The sequence below is a fragment of the Antedon mediterranea genome, chromosome 11 (assembly GCF_964355755.1).
Source record: "Antedon mediterranea chromosome 11, ecAntMedi1.1, whole genome shotgun sequence".
In the NCBI taxonomy this organism is placed as follows: domain Eukaryota; kingdom Metazoa; phylum Echinodermata; class Crinoidea; order Comatulida; family Antedonidae; genus Antedon; species Antedon mediterranea.
In genome coordinates this window covers 8,335,447-8,357,000 of record NC_092680.1, presented here as the reverse complement: position 1 = coordinate 8,357,000, position 21,554 = coordinate 8,335,447, and the positions used below count along the sequence as shown (strand labels likewise).

Sequence of the window (21,554 nt, the reverse complement as noted above, 5' to 3'; positions counted from 1 at the left end):
AGGCCTAGTAAACTTTAAACCTAACTGTATCGAGTTTATTAAGATTGCCAATAACAAAAGTGAACTATATTCCACTTTTTATTTTTGTTTGAAAATTTAGTACTTTCACGAGTGTGTAGGTACCTATTGAATATGTTAACGCGCAAGCAGTTCTGTTCCGCTTGAGTGACACGTAGAAGAATGTTTTCAAAAGTACGCCCTCTATATTTATTTTTCGGATTCATAGAAATGAAATACAATAACAACTAAATTATAATATCGTTGGTTGTATGATTATGGCAATAAATAATAACTTAATTTCGCGGTTTTAAATAAAAAATATTAAGTGATATTATTAATTGAAGAAACTGTACGCAACGACACGAACACACAGAAGCAGTTTTTAATGATTATTATTATTAAAATAACTATTTGTGATTTCAATAAATGTACCGTATATGTTCTCTTCTGAGTATTCTGATCTAAATCTATTTTAGTTGATTTTGCTTAAAGCATGAACCGATAGGTTTAGTTAAGCAAAAATATTATCACATATTTACACAGATTTTTTTTTTTAATGTCGCCCTCAATTGTTTAATGTGTATTGTGTAGAATGTAAACGCCGAGTAGTTAAGAGTAATACAATATTTTCCTATCTTACCTACAACAAGGCCAACAGCCATAAGTCGCGTGCTCTCAGAAAAAAAATGAACTTTCAAAAAGTAATGTACATCAAAACAGTTCAAAAAGTACAGAAAAGCGATAAAACGCATAGTAATACCGGACCGACAGACAGACAGACCGACAGAGTGAACTATTGAGTCGCGTCCACGCGACTAAAAACAAGGAACAAACTTCAACTCCAGTTAATAATGGCTCTCCAATCACTCCTTCTCATAAACACAGCAAATGGAGATGATAGAAACGCTTGCTTCTGCAACATCATAATTCAAGTTCTACGAAGAACTTACTCAATTAGAAACCATATTGTGCAAGCTATGACTAGTCATTCTCTCAAATGTGAATTGAAAGATATTTTTCTTGCTCAAGGAACTTCAGAAATAAAAAGTGCTGATAAGACTCCAACGACCACCTAAATATTGATGGATATTATCTGCACTTAACCAATCGTGGAAAAGGAAAAGGAATTGCTACCTATTTCAAAAAAGGTTTTTATCTTTCTGAAGAAGTAAACAAAGAATTATTTCAAATGACCAAATGTTCAAGTAGATATCTGCATGTGATAAACGTGTACAGATCTCAAAATGCTTCCTCTGCTGAGTTTTTACAGCATTTAGATTCACTCATTGATGATTGTGAACAGTGTTATATTGTAGGTGATTTCAACATCTTACGTACTGTACACCCCATTGTAACCTGGATCCTCTCAAAAGGTTTCAGTCAGTCTGTGCAATATCCAACCCATGAAAAAGGGGGACTTATTGATCATGTTTACATCAGATCAGAGAGAGGTTTTGAACTCTTTACACATTGGCCTTAATACTCTGACCATGCTGCAAACTGTCTTGTTTTGCATGAATAAAATGTTATATAATATATAAACTTTGCTCTTGCTGTTTCTTGTTTTGCATGAATAAAATGTTATATAATATATAAACTTTGCTCTTGCTGTTTCTTGCTGTTGTTCTTGCTCTTTTAATAAACAAGCACAGCGAACTCTTTTCTGTTAGGAAGCTTAGATAGAATATTAAATGACACAACAGCCCGTATATAATAACTTAAAGTGACAGAACAACTTAGAAATGTAATGCCTTAGAAAAAGTATCAGAAATGTACATAAGTCTTATAAATGTACAGAAGTCTCAGAAATGTACAGAAGTCTCAGAAAAGTACTTTAAAACTTGTCTGTACATGAAAACAGTTCAAAAAGTACAGAAAAAGCGATAAAACGCAAAGTGATACCGGATCGACCGACCGACCGACATAGTTAAAACTTGTCTGTACATCAAAACAGTTCAAAAAGTACAGAAAAAGCGATAAAACGCAAAGTGATACCGGACCGACCAACCGACCGACCGACCGACCGATATAGTTAAAACTTGTCTGTACATCAAAACAGTTCAAAAGTACAGAAAAGCGATAAAACGCATAGTGATACCGGACCGACAGACAGACCGACATAGTGAACTATTGAGTCGCGTCCACGCGACTAAAAAGTAGTAATTTTTAAAAATTCCTTTATTTCATTCATTTATTTCAACTTTCTATTGTATACAACCAGTATAATTGACACAAAACTACTTTTAACTGTTAAACTGTTTTATTACTTGGTTATATATGCTTGCAAGGTGACTTTCTTTGTATGATATACAGTTTGTCTACATGAAATACCGTCCACAATTTTCATGTTATTCATGTTATTTTAGTCGAAAATAATAGCTATTAACCCGCACAATTTTAATTTTTGTTCAATTAAAAAAATACATATACATAAGATAATAACCAAGATAACCTCTGTAATTATTGCAAAACTGTGCAACCAAAATGAAAATGATTTGTTTATTATCATGTAACTAACTATACTATTACACAGTAATATTACTTATTGTAAAAAGGTGGTTGCGTTACTTTGAGCTGCTCATCGCATTATGCTACCCATGGAACTATCTTATATTATAGTTCCATGTGCTACCCGAACAATGATATAGGCACCGGTCGGGTGTAGAATATTTATAAATCTTCATTCAGTTGTTTTCATGATGGCAGTATGAATAAACGTGACTTTTTTGTCTGCAATTTTGAATCTTCAAGCCGGACAGCAGCTTTTTTGGACAAAGTTTTTACAGAAAATTAAAATACTGCACTGTGCTCTCACTATAAAGTTCATATTGATTTGTAGTAATTGATAATATCCTTTTTATCCATACGATGGTAAAAGTTCAATAATTCCAATTGGCCCTGTCATTCTACAAGTTTAGAGGAACATGCAACGACGCCAAGTATGATCTGTATGCTTCCGCAAAGAGATCTTGTATTAATGAAAAATCAATCTCGTAGGATTTGGTTGGTCTGTTTGAAAATTCATTTTGTCAAAATAAAACTCATTTACAAAACGACTTTTTTTTTGCTTTGTGAGAAAATTAGATAAAGTGCGATAATAATTACATATAAACATTGATAAGGATAAATAAGCTAAAAATAATTTTCGGCCGATAAATGTAGTTTTACGGTAGACGCAGTTGACACACTCTAGAGCCTTCAATAGTTTAAACATTTTTTAAAAAACACATATGGTAGACTTGCCCCAAGTCTATATTTATTGTCTTTTTTATTTATTTTTTTAGTTCGATTTTTGTTTGAAAATAAGCTCAACCAATATACGTATGATACCTACGATATCTTTATTATTCAATTGTCATCATATTCGCTATATGCCATGCAGCTGTACTTTTTTCTGTTCTTTTTTTATTTTTTATTCCAACTTTTATCTACTGGTTTTTTATATATATTTTGTATTTCTTTATTGTTTAATTAATTTATTTTCTTTATTTATATATATTTTTTTTTTTCTTCTCTTAATTTAAATATTTTGTAAAGGCAATCCCGTCACAAGATTGTAATCTTTTTGGGATTTGCCTTCGTCCATTTTCTTGTTTTATCACTTGCCATTTTGTTTTTGTTCTTTTGTCTTTTGGACGTGAATAAATGTTCCTTGAATTGAATTGAATTGAAACGCCATACGTGCCAAAATATTTATCTTTTTACTAATATAAAGTATGGAACCCAGACTAAATACTATGGTTGACTGTCTAATTTGAGTGTGGATTCGCCCTCTCTTGATAGCTTACCATTTGTTTTAACACATTGTCTGATGACACAATCCAACCGTCAGGTAGGCCTACCGTAATCATCATCAATGTTAAGAATCTGATTATGCAAACCAATTACGGTATATTCTATACTGATGATTATAAAATATGAGTTTCATAGTATTCGGATACCCTATCTAATTTTCATTTCAACAACTGAGAGTGCCTCTTACGCATCCTCCATATCCTGTTGTTACCTTTCGGTATCTCTGTTGGCAAAGTGTGTTCCTATCTTGGGATAATACAACCTACGAATGGAATTTATTTAAATTATATGAGTGATTCGTCATCATATTAGGAATGTAAGGTGTTCTCTGTGGGATAACCAGTTTGGATATAAAGACTCGCTGATTCGATCAATGATGAATCATAGATTGGAAGACTGTTGAGCGATCGAAATATGGCTAGGATCAAAACATAAAGGTTGTCATGTTGTCTTTCGTTTTCAAGTTTCAATAGTTAAGCAACCATTTTTTTTTATCATAAAACATGAATGTTGTATTACAAAGCGTGGAGTCTGGTTTGACGTACTGAAGGTTACCACATCAAAACTTTTTTTGACTTAATGTTGGTATAAAAGAAAGTTTTGATGCGGAAATTGACGGGTTTGTGTAGGCCCAAAGTGGAGCAGAACGCACGTGGTTTAATTCAACTGTGTCAAAACATAGTTCCTGTGGTGATTCCGAATCTATAGAGATAATGTAGCTTGAATGAAAAGGATGACAATGACAATGTGTCAAAAGTACTAGTCACAATGATGAAAATCATATCACGATTGTAGATCAATAATACTGAAAGTATCTTAATAGTAATACGACTTTCAACTTATATTTATTTCTATTTAAACAATTTGGATTAACTGACTATAGTATCATCCTTCCAACTACCATAATGTACAATTTAACATTTAAATTTATTGCTTATTTCAAATTAAAATAGAAAATCGGTCCCTTAATTGAAAAAACTCCAGATATGGACTATTTTGGTCGAAAATTATTGTGTTGTCGTCCTACGCGTATGCCATTTTAGAAAACATATTAATTTAATTTTAAACTGTGTTTTCTGAAAGAAAATCTTAGACTTGATTCTAAAAATTATAACAATTTTAGATTTACTTGATTGATTTTAAAATACAATATTATTATTTTTAAGTACCGGTAGCCTAGTTTTCAGCTGTTGCTTTGATGGATTTCTTCTTAAAAATTTAACAACGTTCGGCGTTTTTACGAAATATGTAATAAATTTTGTAAAATAGCATACCAATTTCTATTGTGATGTGATGTCATTTACCAAGCATAATTGTTATTGTTACCGTAATTAGACTTTATATAGGCCTATACACAACTATACTGTATGAGCTGTATAACACACAAACTTAATCAAAAGAGAAAGGTTTTCGTTTTGCTGTGGTAACAGGTGCTATCAATTAAGACTGACGACTAATTTCCCATTTATTAATCATTTACGTGGTTGATTCTTAGTTTATTATCTCTTTCTAATTTAATAAGTTAATCAATTATAATAGAATCAGCCGATATTCATCAACATGACAGCAATAAAAAATGCTGTATAATTATTAAATTTAGGCTACTGTGTATTTATACTGATAACATACCACTCAAAAATTCAACATGATTAAACGACCAGAAACTGAATGAATTTTTTAGGCAAAATTCAAAGGGCGTGCTATTTAGTTTTTCGGCCTATTGAAGATACAGAAAACTCGAGATTTTAATTAGCTTTTGTACATCACCAATATATCGATTTTTTTTAAAAATCCATAGGGATTGTCTGTTGGTAGGCCTATATAGCTAGTTATTTGTATTCAGAACGAAAACTTGAACATTGTGGATGTTATAGTACAAAACAAAAACAAACACACATGTGTATATTGTAGTACAAGCATACAAGTTGCGGTAGGTGATAACTTTGGCAATGCTTAAAAGTACTAATACTATGTTTTATTTATTCTCCTACCACCAGCCATCTTATTCCTCCTCCTTATTCTACCATTTCTAGACACTCTCGTTCTTAAATACAGTAGTTGAGCATCAATTCCATTCCAAGATCAAGGTAAATCACACTTATTTCCAGTCATAAGAAATGACTATTTTGCTTGTTTTTTGCTTTTACCCTTTCATTATTGTAGATTAATCACTTTACAGACATACCTTGGTTTCCTGTAAGTAGGCCTACTTTCAGGGCTAAGTATAGCTCTTAATCTGAAAATTGTTTAATATTCTTAATTAACACTTCAACTTCCGCCTCTTCCTACTCACTTTAAAAAGAGTGTCGAAATAGCGTATCATACTTACTACGCACTTTTTTATACTAAAGATGTTCTGTGGGTTAAATCGTAGTTTATCATCACTACATGTTACTAGTACTGGATTATAACATCTTAAATAATGTATAAGTCGGGACACAATTAAAACAACCGCGAAAAACACGATTAAATTACTGTCACATCGTTGTGTCAATGACGACTTGTCTATGTAGGCCTAAATGAAATTCTAATTGTATTATAGCGCTTAAAGGAAAGGAAATAAAAATTATTACTGTAAATGTTTTTCACTTGGGAACCAGCGAGTGGCACTTATGCGATCTTGCTTATGGTTAATAAACGCAGTAAAAATAACAAACAACGCTTTAATTTCATTTTCAGCTTTAGGCCTAAAGATTATCAACATCCAGTAACATTTAAAACCAAGCTAACGAGAAGTCACGCTGAAATCAACAAAATTACAAATTTAAAAAAAGAGATAAGATTTTTTAAACAGAATCAATTCAGCTTCATTGTTAAAAATAATCCACGATTGATTAAGTTGAATAGCATGCAAAAATATATAAATTTGATACGAATATTGGATCATATTGATATCATAAATATCGTATACCGGTAGGCCTATATCTTATCATCATGATTTTCTTTTTTTTTGTGTAGTTTCATATATGTAAGGTCTTCACCATACATCATCACACAAACGTGTTATTTAAAAGGACACAAACTTCAACAGTCGATAGGTCTACGCTAACAATTGCTTTCATCAAACACACTCACCAACTCGATCTCAACATCACACCGTATAGTTCCGTTCTAGCAATGCCAGGCTACTCTTGTTGAAATGAACCGATCAACATCATATAATTAGTTCACACTTTACACACGCAATACAAAACTGTAATAGGGCCTACTCCCGGGCCTACTTCTAGTTTAAATCGTCTATCTGCTGTCAACATTATGTCAGGCATTAACAGAATAATGGAATAATATGCATGACAATGTTAATATAGGCCTACAATTACTAGGCCACTTTTGTGAGGTACAGTAACTTTGTGAGGTTATTTATGTTAAACTTGCAGATTGAAAGTCATTAAAATATTCAATTTTTTACCTAATATTAGAAACAGAAACATCTTAACAATCAAGTCTCTCTCTAATCAAGTTATGATCCTGTACATCTACGATTTCATAATTGTATCCAAGTTTATCAAATATATCGCTGCTTATCTATGTTTGTCACATTTAAATAAAAGAAAAGAAACCATGAAACGGAAAACATATCTAATTTGGGTCTATTTTTTCTTCTTGTCGATAGATCATTTCGCTTACTCATAAAAATGCGTGATTCAAAATAAAGAAATCACATAACTAAAAGAGCGAAACTCACAGCTTCCAAGATGACAATAACAAAATGCAATGTTGGTACTGTAATTTCAAACAAACATAGTTTAACCTAAGACGTATATTTGTAACTTACCTTTAGCATATAGTGCACGCAGCCAGGCTGACCTAGGTCTACAACTTATTAGGTTTTTTGACAGATGTGTCCAAAATTGATTCTGGAATGAAAAATTAAAAGAAAACAGGATTGGTAGACCTAAAGAAGATTTTGTTTTAGAGAAACACAGTAAGATCTGTAGGCTATTGAACAATTTAGCATATAAAGTGAAATAGCTTATATGGTTTGTTAGTTACAGTATATGCAGTTCTTTAAAAAAAAGTTATGTTATAGTGTTTGTGTCCGTTTCCATCCAAATTCGTCAAGTATATGAAGACCGGCAAATAATTGTTTTATTTTGTTCAATTCTTGCCTCAGTGAATTTGTATAAGAAGGATTTATTATAATTACTTTACAATGGCCAGAAACCGCTTCAAACCTGTTAGAAATTTCAATCAGATAATCATTAAATATTGTATTGCAGTTAATGTTTTTGTTCATTGACTCACAATAGCCAGGGAATAACTGTCCAATCAAAGAAGATGTCGAATGTGTAAGGTCAAACAGATGACCTTTCTAAAACTGAATGTCACTCGGCGTTTATGAGTTCGTTGTGGGTCACGGTTAACTCCTCATTTCTAAAAAGTTGGTACGTTTCTGTTCTTGCTTTCCAGTTAGTCATATTCGGAACTCTGTGCCTCTGTAGTTTTATATATAATATTTTTAATACCTCTAATTAACAAAAACTCTAAAATAAAAGATTTTTTTAAAGAATACTAAGAAAAGCGAGTCGTACTAGTACTATATATCTAACAGTGTGATAGTGCAGCGCTGAATTATTCGTCAAACAAGCAAAAAATTGGTAAAATTGTTCTTACTGTCGATCGAAATCGTAGCTGATTCGCAAAGAGAATTATGAATAATGATTAATGTTCCGAATTTTGTCATATATTTACAGCTTAATCAATAATTATCTATTTTGAGTTGTGACTAGGCCTATATTAAAAGTTAGACAAGGTCTGTAGGCCTAAAGAAACACTATAAATAAGATAAACTCACAGCCCTTATCTTAGCATGTGTATCCCTCAAGATGGCACACCTACAACTTAGAAACACGTTCAAATGTATCTATCGGGATTTCCTATTTTATAAGAGTAATAAATAGTGACAGTTTTTGTATGTTTATTGACTTATCGATGAATGTGACATGACGGCTAACTTAAAAAATATAGCAAAAAATAATTGGTAACAAAGAAAATGTAAGAAATAGAAATCAAAATTACATCAAAAGGGACACCAAAGAAACACACCCATAGACTTAACTGTGAGATCATATAACTAAACGAAAATCTATTAGTCTATTAATAATTATATCTAAAAATAAATTCGTTGTTGATATCATGGCTATTCCTTGCAGGAACCCGGTGCTTATCATTGCATTGAAAATACAGAACATTAATGTTGGGCAAGAAAGTGTATTATATAGAAATGTTAGTTAGCCTTTTACCGTGTATGAATAAAAAAATGTTTTTATTCTAAAAGAAACGACGTAATTATTGTCAAGATATTTTGCGGTCTTTAAACGTTCATATTGTGGTCAAACGTATAAATTACCACAATTTCCTAATATCTTTTCTTACCAATCACATAATTTTATACAATCAAAAAGAAACAATCCATGCTTGGATTAGGTTTGATTTCGTTAAAGCAGCACACGATTTTTGTGGAAGTAAACTATACGTAGTTTTACTATACAGTCACTTCTGACCGTGACCATTTGTCCATTATACAGGCACATTAGGCCAAAATATTACATATTAAACGAAGATGACAGTAGTGATAATACGACATCTCAAGAGATACTTAGTGTGGCTTGATTCTTCAACAAAATGTACCCATAAAACAAGGACAGTCATTAGTAATGCTAATTTTTTTTTGACTTATTATATGCATTTTGACTGTGGTTTGTCATCACCAACAGGACAAAACACTTCAACTGGCAGCGTAGGGCACTGGTGTCATCCAGAATGCGGCACATTGGAAACACTGGTACTGATGCGGTCCTGACCCTGTCAGATATAGTATTATCAAATCATGGACATCAGTGGTTCATCAGAATGAAGATCAAGTTTTGTCAAATCAGACCGAGTTCATACAACGGTCAGAACCTTAGGCATGGTAAGTTCTAAAATGATTTTGTGTTACACAGTCGATTTCACTAAACATTACAGTCGGAAAACAGTATACCTGTACAGTAACAAAAATAATCTTTTATGAATTAATGTAAATGGTGTTGAACAATATTAGAAGAGTTAATGAAACAAAGCAACAAAAGGTTAAAAGTTTACAAAGGGGAAATTCAGTGTTATTTGCCCCAATTGTGTCAAAATCAGTAATATCATTGTCCCTCTATAATTGAATATAACAAAGATTGAAATTATTATAGATGACACTTTTTTGACATCATCAAGTTTGAATTGGGCTACAAAGGCGTAATAGTTACATATATGGACAACGTTAACGATAAGTGGGATAATGTTGATCCATACGTCTATCTAGGTAAAGGGGATTCAATTGGAACATGGATTTAGAAGAAAAATAGGATACTTTTCCTTGAATTGTTGTTGGTGAAAATAGAGGAACATTAAACGATGACCATTGTTGGATCAGGTTTCCAACGAGGGAACGAAAATCTTGTTTGGATCTAAAGAACGGAAACGTCTCGCAAGCAAAAGACACAGAACGTTGTCAAACATGATAAGCGGCTGTTGACGTTTGACGATTTTGACAGATTAGATTGAAAGATAGATTACGAAGGGCACAACATGGGCTACAACTTACTAATACATCGTAGCATTATTGTCTCCAATGAATTTATGATATTAATAAACGCCATGCAGTCATACTTGATAAACTCAATCTAGGTCTAGTGTTTCCAGAAATAAACACTTTTGAAGCTAGGTTTATTCTAAAGTGACCAGTTTCAAATGATCGTCTAGTTTACCTAAATATTTTGGTAAAAGCTGCAGACATGTGATGGTCTGTTGTTTCGTTTTAGGTATAAGTAGAGAGGAATTGAGATGGAAAGCGGAGAGAGATGTTACTTTAAAAATTGTAGCGGTATTCAATTTCATTTTCAATTTATTTCCACAATATAATAAAATACATAGATAAATGCAATGAAGTGATTATGTGGGGGGAGAGTCATATAAATCATAAATACTTTAAGTTTGACCCACCCCACCATTCACAATTTAGCATATAAAACACCTACCCATTTAAATATTCTCCTATCTAGTTGAAAGCAACAACAGAAAATCCTTATAGTATTGACTTAAGTCCAATACTTTTCAGAGTCAAATGTATTGATCAACTGCCACATATAATTATGGTCCAACAACAAAAATATTTCCACATTTCTACAAATAATATGAGAAAGAAAATACCTTAATCTTTTAAAATCTTCTTAATGACACCAAATCAATACTTCTCAATGAAATCAATCTTTTGAAGATTATATGATTAATATATTTTGTTCAATGTCTAAATGTACTAGAAAAGTTTCTTCGACTGAGACGGCGACAGATGGCGACAAATTAATCCAATCTTAATACCATACCACTTTAACCAACAGACGTTGATATCAGGAAGTAACTAGGTTTTTTTTGTAAGCTACTGTCTTTGACATTATAATATTAGGTCCACATGTTAGTGAATGAAGATTAAAGGATTAGATTGAAGTTTAATATTTAACCTCGTAAGTTCCCCCTGATAAAGTAAGTTCGCCTTATTATGTGAGCACGAAGTAAATAAATACGTCTTCGGGTAGATACGTATTTTTACGGTCTTCTTCAGTCTGTTTAAAGCCACTTGCAATTGGCAAATGAGTAACTCCGATTAAAAATATTCGAGAAAATCATCATTTCGTTGTTAATAAAACATTTTCAGTAAATCGACTTCGACTGTCATTCATGCTATATAAACAATTAGGCTTATTTTTTAAAAACTAATATTAAAAACACATATTATTTAAAGGTTTTTGTGTTTGGTGTACTTAATTTATGACATAAGGCGACGACCTGACCAACTTTAAACTCTCTCGTGACGAAATTCACGTTAATATAATTTCCTTAAACATTCCTAGTTATGTATTTACAACTACGTATTGGTGAAGTTTCAATTATTTAATACGGCAAGAATTAGTGTTTCTGCTGTTTCTGCACCCTGATGCTAACCAGTTCACCAGTTTGTAAGACATGAGTACACTAAGTTTGAATTAGATTTTCTCCCACTCAATATTCTATCCACAGAAAATATTTTCTTGACAGCTGTATTTACATTTTTATAAGAAACAGTTTCCACCAAGCCCAGATGTTTTTATATTTCCAATGTTCTATTTTTTAATATTTGCCATTTTTTTTGTCAAAAAGTGTACTGATATCTAAATCATATTTAAGTTATATCTAGAGCGAAATCCACTCTTTAGACTTTCACTCTTCATAGAGTGAACTGCATTAAGCGATTGCATCATTTCACGCTACTAAAGAAAAAACACTTTTATTGACTTATTATATTACTAAAACTCTGCGAAAGCGTTACAATTAAGTTGTAAAAGATAGTAGGCCTAGATATTACAAGTTACGGTACATTATGGTCCATAAGAACGGAACTTAAGTCAGGTGTCTTGTCAGTGCTTGTTTCTTGAAACGAGTACCAGCGGGGGTTACTGGTTAAGTTCTGAAAATCCAATGACGTTTGGTATATATTCCCATCTTAACTTCGTAATGTTTATGTTATATGACATAAATTGACCTCGACATATTTCAACTAAGCTTAGACGATTTTAAGTTTTTGTTTTTACTTAATAATACGAATGACCTTTTTTAGGCCTATTTACCTAAATATTGGATTCAGAGAACACAAAGGGTAAAATACCTAACCAAAAAAAGGTTAGGCGTGGCCTATGTGAATGAAACACGCATTATATTCTGTATTTTTAGAAACATTACCATTTTTTGATCTTAACATTCTTTCATTACATAACATTATACTGATAAAACCTTCCACTTACGACAACAATGATTATACGGTAACTATACTAATTATACATATTACTATTCTGATGAATATTAATATAAATCCAAAGGCAAATTACTGAAAAAATGACAATGCCGTGGGTATCAGTGGCTGGATCTCAATGGAGATACAAAATAAAAGCGAAAAGCTAAATCAAAACGAGAAGTAAAACAGCTAGAAAAGTTAGCAGAGCTTTCGGGCAACACTAGCCCTTCATCAGTGCAAATGAATATTAATATATATATATTGGGCCTATGACATATAATGTAAATAAATAAGACAATACAATGGCCGTATAATATAGGAACGTCCATGCTAACTCGTAAGGGTTAATACATTTTAACACATGATGGCGTCCAGGGAAGGGACAATGCTTCAGCTGCTATTTGGGACTTGTGAGGGGGAGCAAAGTTGCTCCCCTATAGCCCGATGGGAGTACGATAAACGGAACATTGAATTACAAACGTTTCCTGTGGTTTGTGAAATCGTCTCTGAAGCAGCTGATGTAAATATCAAATGTATATAGAAGAAGAAAAAGTCGCAAATCACATTGATTATTGGTGAATAAACTAATAAAATTCCAAAACTGACTGCAGTATTTTATATGTAAAAAGTATGTTTTCTTATTGACATCACAGGTGCGCAGACCACACCGAATATGAATACCTTCCTCTTATTAAAACCGTTGCTACCTACACATTTGTATGCGCTCACTCTTCCATATTTTTAAGATGTTTACTTATTTAAAATATTACCATAAACAGAAATGTTTCTTTAGATGCAGAGATAAGTTTCTATGATTACATATTCGATTTTAAGTGCAGATACTTAAGAAAAACAGGTAATTTCTAAGGGACGTACTAGTAGCAGGTCTAAAGAGGTACGTTACAAACTTCATCAGGTGCTAATATTCCCACGTTAGATTCACAGTTGTTACAGTCAATTATAATTTTATTCAATAATAAACAAAATCCCAAAACTTACGCAACGACAGGTTGTCAGTCATCATTTAAGTTTCCCTCATATCTTACTAACCGTGATGAAAAACTCATTTCCTGTTACATACATTATTTATTGGATCAACAGAACTTTAAAACGGCTGAAACTGCTATAGTTATATTATTATTTTCTTTTTATAATAAAAAATATAACAGTTATTGTGTTGCAATTGTTACACATTACTCTATCCTTGTTGATACATACTCAACTCAGTGCAGCATTTTTCAAAGTTTGATGTCACAAAATTTGACAAAAATGTAGATTACTGCTAGCATTTCGTCGATTTCCAAGGGACCTACCAAATAGAAGGAAAACCCAAATAAGCTACAGTCGGTCTCTTGGTCTTTTTTTTATGTTTAAAGATAGACAGGAAAACAAATAGAAAATGCATCAATGTATAGCAACACGTCTTTTTTAAAGTAAATACTTAAAATGTAATTTGTGAATGTCGTTTGCGTGTATAAAAGATCTGTAGGAACTCTTTCACACATACGCACATTTCATGTTCGGAGCAATGTAATATGTTAAGTCTGCAATTAATAGACTTGGCATATGGTACAACTAAGTTAAACTTCACGAAAATGTTGCTGAAGTTTTTATTTAACCTAGTAAATTCCAAACTAGTTAATTAATTATTGGAATCATAGCATCACGCGCAGCACGTGGTTTTTGTATACATCGCAAATGAGCTGTTTCCTCGAGCATATCCTGAACAGCGAGTTTACTAAGACGCAACACAGACTCTCAGATACGTACGGAACATGTATTTCAATAACATGTGCGACAAAGCATCCGTGTAAAGGAAAAGGATAACATGCTTCCATTTTACTTGCAGAATATGATAACAACATTTCTAAGCATTTTCTCTTTTAATGTCTCCTCCGTCTCAGCCTAAGAATTAGTTTGTGATAGTTTAACCATAAAAAATGTGTTTTTATGAACTAATTTCTCCGTGGATGAACTTAATATATAGAAGACGGTATCGCCATCAATTTTTTGCGCGTTTGAGTGTCATAAGGCGAGTTTCCAAAGAAATCTAATTTATTTTTTCTCCCACATTACTGTGGCATTGTTCTAGCGTATCTCCATTTTTGTTGGATTATCCGTACATGTTTTGAAAGATTATTAATAACTTCCTAATTAACTTTACATTGTCCATTACAATAAACGGGTTTCTTTTTTATGCAGACACGCGGGTAAGAATGAGGCTTCAAATATCACCCATGTGCCATTCACACTGTTACTCGATTTCTCAAAATAGTCAGATTTGAAGTCTGCATAAGGTCGTAATTGAGGTACAGAAAACGGGTTCAGAATTAATTGAAAGTTCTTTCGAATTACACCCAAGGCCTGTACTAAAACCTCCTTTTGGTTGTTATCAGTACCTTGTGCATATCCGGCAAACTTTAGTCCTGGTTAACATAATTAACGTTTACATGAGTGATCATCGAAAAATGATCAAGAAATGTCAGCACATAGCGTTAACCTATTTAGTGCAATTTTGTAATTCTTCAGTCTTTCTGCACTGAAGACTTTATATCGTTATAACTTGACCGAATTAAATCATGTAAAAATTTTAATCCAATTCAGATTTTAATCAACTTAAAGAAGTCCTAAAAAGAAAACATAGCGGCAAATTATACTGGAACTAATATTTAATTAATAACAAACCAAAGAAAACAATACATTAAAAAAACTATTTAACGGTAGGAATAACTTAAACCATATTGTTCTATAACTAAGTATTCACATTGTTACATATAATAAGCATTTTTGAACTTGTTGTGCTCAATTCTAGAATATTCCATTTAGATTTGTATGTAAATATGAATGTTTCCATGGAATTAAAGTTTAAAATCTCACCAACTTGGAAAATTTAATTACAAAAGGTTTTCTGTTTTTTGTTAACAATTACTACCTAAATTAACAAGATAAATTTGCTAGTTATTATCTAATAAAAATGTCAGTTGATAACACTTTTGAATAGGCCTAATGATATGTTGCACAATATATTATTATTATGAAATAAGAGATTATAAGTAATAATACACTAGGAATATTTCAGATGTTTAGGCCTAATGCTATTGTTATCGACCATCAATTTGAAATATAATTTAAATAAAATAATTTTCATTGATTTAGTGAAATTCCCTATTTATTAAATGTGTAAATTAAAGTAATGTCAAAATTTAAAAAAAACGGATAATATAAATAAATCAACCATTAGGGCCTACAGTACAATTGAACAACAATGGTTTCGGAATGTTGTTTTTAATTCCATAATTTTTCTCCGATTGTCGTTAGCCAAAACATATTTAAATTTAGTTTGTGTTTTGGCTACATTTCAAGTCTGAACTGAATTCATTCACAACATATTCTGCTGTCTTTAAAATATACAAACTCTGTCAATACAATAAGGAAGAGAATGGCAATTAGGATAGTCCCACTAATGAATTACTTCCATTACACAACCAACATTAAAACAGCATTGGAAATGGCGGAAGTGCGTTTCCACATGGTAAAAATAATACTTGGACATGATCCGCCTTCAAAAACATTGCTTTTGTATTATAAGAAAAAATTACTACTATAGTAATAAGGATTTCCTTATTATAGTCAAAACGACTGTTTTCTGTTAAAATATTGGCCATGCTTAAACGTTTCAATGCCTACGTCATTTCTGTAACTTCAAATGTCGAAGAATGTCTTAATACTCTATGAACATTAACGAACTTTTTAAATGTACGCCGGATTTTCTTGAGACGAAATATATACTAACATATGACTTTTATGTGTATGTTAAACACAGAATTGATTGATTGATAGATTGAATGACTGGCTAGCCCAAGATCACAGCTGATTCAATCATTCAATACAGTGGATTAGTGACATTGTGAACTGGTGCCCTTTCTGATCCTAAATACTTCTTGTACTGATGATCAGTGCAGCTCGCTCGCATATGTATCCTAACACAATGACAGTGTCCTAAGAACACTGCAGCTATAAAACAGTTGAAATATAAAATTAAAAGTCATTGAGTACTCGTTACAATGTAAGAAGTTGAGCAGAAGCTCCTAACATTGATTTCAACTTGTTGGGAAACAATACCATAATAATATAGATAATAAAAGATAAATTAATTTATATGTGAACTTTCATGATATAAACCTGCTAGATATGCTACTGTGTGATACATTCAACAGGTGCTATATTCTCCAAGAAGATCAGTATTCTATTAGCCATCGAATAGAAATTAGATTAACACCTATTCGACAAACTATGATAGTTCAATACAATTTTGCAAACTCACTACTGTACTACTACATTGTAATGAAGTGTTGAAAGGTCTGTGCAGGGCACTATATATGAATTAGTGAAGATGTGGTCAATAACAGGATGCGTTTAAAGGACGTGCACGCTATATTGGATGTTGTGCGCATATTCTTCATTGTTTGGTGTAAAAGTGTAGTGTTCCATGCGTTGATCTGATAAAACTATTGGCTGATCTGATACTATACAAGCTATTCTTATTATCTGAAAACGCTTTACTTTTAGTATGGTTAACTATGGAAAATGGTGAAAATTACCTGGTTTAGTTAGTACGGTAACTTTTACTACTTTTGTTCAGGATCACAGTTTTGTTAATTGACACAAGCCAAAAAAAGGAAGACCACAGAATGGACGAACAACAGCGCCCTCGTCCCCTATTACGAACATAAAAAAAACCAGATTGAACAAATAAATCGTATTGTGGACAGATTTCGCTAACACTCCACAGCCAGGAACATATTTTTGCAATGAATACTGGCGCACAATACGATTATTTTTTTATACTATAAGAACATTAGCTTACACATTAATTTATTAATACGACAAAATTAATTTGAGTGTGCCATTATTGCAATTTTCCTATTTATAAAACATTCAAACTCATAATAGGCTTATATGTGATAATGTTATAGAATGTTTTAGAATAAAACCTCTATAATCGCGTTTCCAAAACAATGACTTAAATAATAATTGTACTATTGTATTAGGATGCATATTTTGCTAATCAACGACTGAAGTTTGGTTACTGTAAAGACCTTTTTAGAATTCAATGTATACCGCAATTACCGTCACGGCTCTTCGCCAGCTCTGTATAAAAGCTTGACGATCTAAAGCTAAATAAATTATTGCTCTTTACACTATTAAAAAATGGCCCTGAACTTCATCCTGTGTTTTGATCGTCTCTATCGTCTATAATTAGAATTACGTATGAAAGAACTTATCACGTGACTTCCAATTAACTGATTTATCAATATAGAGATCTTGATTTATAATCCACATTTGACATGCGAACGTCAAAGTACTGAAAATAGTCATATTCATATATTGAGGGAATAAACAAAAGAAAATGAATGCAATAATAAATTGATTTGGATGTAGGCCTAACTTTATAATCTACAATAGTCTGTCTACTGATTAAAATAACTGTAAGAGTTAAATACATTTGTAAATTTAATTTTCTTATTGACAAATCTATTCCACAGGCCCTAATTTAATTTATAATAGAATATTTACTTTTTATGAACCACAATATTATTTCCTTTATGTTAGATAACAATATTCACAGTCAATAAATAATTGATTTATAGAATATTTCCACCTTTTAAATTAGTTACGACGTTTCTCTCAATCTTTTGGCATGCATGAAACAAAGTGTGTTGTAGTTTTGTTTTTGAATGACGTAAGAAGACGTTTATCGTACCAGATTGACGTCATTCGAATATTGAAAGTATCCTGGTGGTTCCCATGAAACTGGAAGCAATATTTATATTTTGTTTCTTTTAGCTTAGCAGCCTTATAAATTTTACATTATTAGGGTATCGACATCACGGGTTTACACATAGGGCCTACTTATTTCATATTAACAAAATTATTCAACTTTTTGCTGAATAATAATGGGACTATATTGGAAACGAAACTTAAAAGAAAATTAATAAAATCATACCAGAAAAAAGTAATTATAAAGTAAGGCCTGTCCATTGCGAGAACAGTACTGACCGTCTTATACAGTAACATCCCCTTATTTATAGAACATGGAACACCTTCGAATGGAAATATGTTTAACACTTGAATAACCCCTTCAAAGGAGACGCTTTAGAAGGGATATTTTTGGGGGTCACAAGTTGTCCCTTGAATAGGAATTCTACTACTATTTGGTTAAGCACATCTTTTGACGACATTTTTTAAACTGTTTCTTTACCTCGTCAGTCCCGTTTAACTTTTTTGTTTCTGATTGTCGAAAGATTGAAAATAAAAATAAATACTATAGTTATAATTTCCTCCATGAATGTATAAGTCATCTCTATAATATTCAAAATGGAGACCTTCAAAAACATTAATGTGTATCAAGCAATTTAGTAATCTACAATATGTCCCTGAAGGTTGAACACTTACATTCAAACTTCCTCAATTTAACCTTGTTTATGATATGAATTGTGTTCTTACATATCGATTACAACACTTATATCTGCACATTTTGTATGAACTACTTAACATGATTTCTTCTCTCTTGTGCATAGGAAAACGTAACTTTAAATCGCCACGTTTACTAAATCTTTGGTGTGATTGGTTGATGCGACAGGTGCTACGGATGGGCGTGTAATTTTGATAAGAATATGGATCGGTACTGAGTGACTAGCTATTTAGTTTTTTTCTTTTAAATAAAAGTATGTTAAGAGAGCGTAACCTCACTCCCCGGGGGGATAGTTTGCTGAAACTACACGTTTACTTACACTTTATAACTTAACTTATAGCTTACAAATATATCGTTAAGCCTCGGGTATATATTCAATAATTTCTAATCAAATCGTGTCAAATTAAAGTTTCACATACTGTCTTAATGTAGAATTTTTTGTTTTTACCTAAATAAATAGTTTAGTGATTAATTTAATAGCAAACACTTCTTATGAAATTAACTAATTTATATCTTTATCAAAAAAGAACCATTGAGGGGAAAATTACATCAGGTCGTTTTAAATGTAGGCCTAATGTCCTGTCGTATTTTACTTCCTAAATTGCTCACGTGTCCACAAGTTATTTTTGGCAATAAAATCAGAAAGATAGCCTACGGTTGATTATAATTTGCAATTTCCCCAGTTTTAAAGATATAAGCAAATTAGATGTAATTTAGTACGGAGACAATATTCCCCTAAGGAATCGCCTAAACTGTCACTGATAAGGTCGGAACAGTCATGTGGTTCCTTGTGTGTTTTATGAGAAAAATATATGGTATAGGCCTGTATAACATTTTCTTTGTAATTATTTAAGAAAGCATAACGAGTTCACCGTCAAACGTTAAATCGAGGGTTTGTTTTAAAAAGCTTAATTTTGTATTTCCAGAAAAGGATGAGATTACTCTAATCTCTTTTTCAACAGTATAACCTTCCTTTGGGACATACCTATTCAGAAGAAACCCCTTCCTTGGGAAACTCCTATTCAGAAGACACATATAAGGGGGAATTCTTATTCCATTAATATGGGTTCACTGTATTAATATTCAAACAAGTTTAATTGGTGGACACATTGTAGGCCTACGGTATATGAAATAAGTTAAAGGACAATATAACATAAAAGACAAATTCTATCTGCGGCAGTTTATATGCTGTTATAAACACTTTTTAAAATTACATCTCAGGGTTGGGTACGTGCTTCAAATATGTCATAACTAAAAGAGTAATATCATAATTACCTTTCCAAACGTTGTCCATTGAAAAGGATATTAAGTTAGTTTATCTAAAAAATTGACATTAAACATTTTATAAAGGAAACTTGAATAGATGACCCTCCTGTTAATCTTCTTTGCAGTAAGCATAGTGCTAGTTTCCTTTCTAGCCAGCCGCATCCCGTCAAGCTTTCGATCTGTGTTAACATCAACATAAAAGTCGTTTAACTATATATTTAAAAGTATCGTACTTTCTGTTCACAATTGCTTTCACTTCTTTTTGACAAATTGTACTATCCGTATTGTCCTTAGCGTGGTCTAGAAATTATCAAGATCATTATTTTGAATGAGTGACTATTAAAATACTACAGAAAGGACAGGCACATATGCCTCTCAGTAAATTTCCATTATTATTATAATAATAATAAATGAAAACTTATATAGCGCCGGTATCCTCCACCCATGTGGCGCTCATGGCGCTTTGTGCATTAACAACGTGCGAGAACATCAGCGAATAGCGACGTCTTTAGGTTGGTCTTGAAACTGTTTAGACTAGTTGAGCATTTAACTGTTGCTGGTAAGCTGTTCCATACACTTGCGGCCGCAACGTAAAAAGATCTCTGACCCCACTGATTTTTCGCTCTACGCTCTTGAAGAAGGTTTTGTGACAATGATCGTAGGCCTCTGCGGGATGATTCGTAACGATCCACAAGGTCAGATAAATAAGCAGGAGCACTGTTATTTAGGATCTTGAATACAAACAACGCAAGTTTGTACTTAATACGTTGTTGAACAGGCAACCAATGCAAATCCATCAGGACAGGAGTTATGTGAGCGTTTGATTTTGTATAAGTTACAATTCTAGCTGCCATATTTTGCAAGCGCTGCAAACGTTGTATTTGAGATTTTGGTATGCCAAACAACAAGGCATTACCAATGTCAATTTTAGAAGTGACAAATGAGTGTACAATCAATTCAGCTGTTTTCTTGTTAAGATTACCGCGAATACGACCAAGGTTCCTAATCGATATGCATGCTGCTTTGGATACAGTTGTTATTTGTGCTTCCATAGTGAGATTACTATCCAGCATGATTCCCAGATTCCGGACCACCGATGAGGGAGCGATGTTAGAGTTTCCGATTCTGATATGTGTGATGTTGATTTTGGAGATGTTACATTTAGACCCGACGATAATAAACTCTGTCTTTCCATCATTCAACTTTAGGTAATTTGTTGTC

At 32.2% G+C, this 21,554-nt stretch overlaps 1 protein-coding gene across 1 annotated transcript in view; it reads right to left on the bottom strand.

The window, feature by feature from the left end:
* LOC140061937 (phosphopantothenoylcysteine decarboxylase-like) overlaps positions 1 to 21,554 on the bottom strand; it is a 73,856-nt gene that overhangs the window by 36,671 nt on the left and 15,631 nt on the right. Inside the window, exon 2 of the mRNA XM_072107942.1 lies at positions 7,571 to 7,652. The gene's annotated coding sequence lies outside the window, so the exon portion shown is untranslated. The remainder of the gene's footprint in view (positions 1 to 7,570; positions 7,653 to 21,554) is intronic.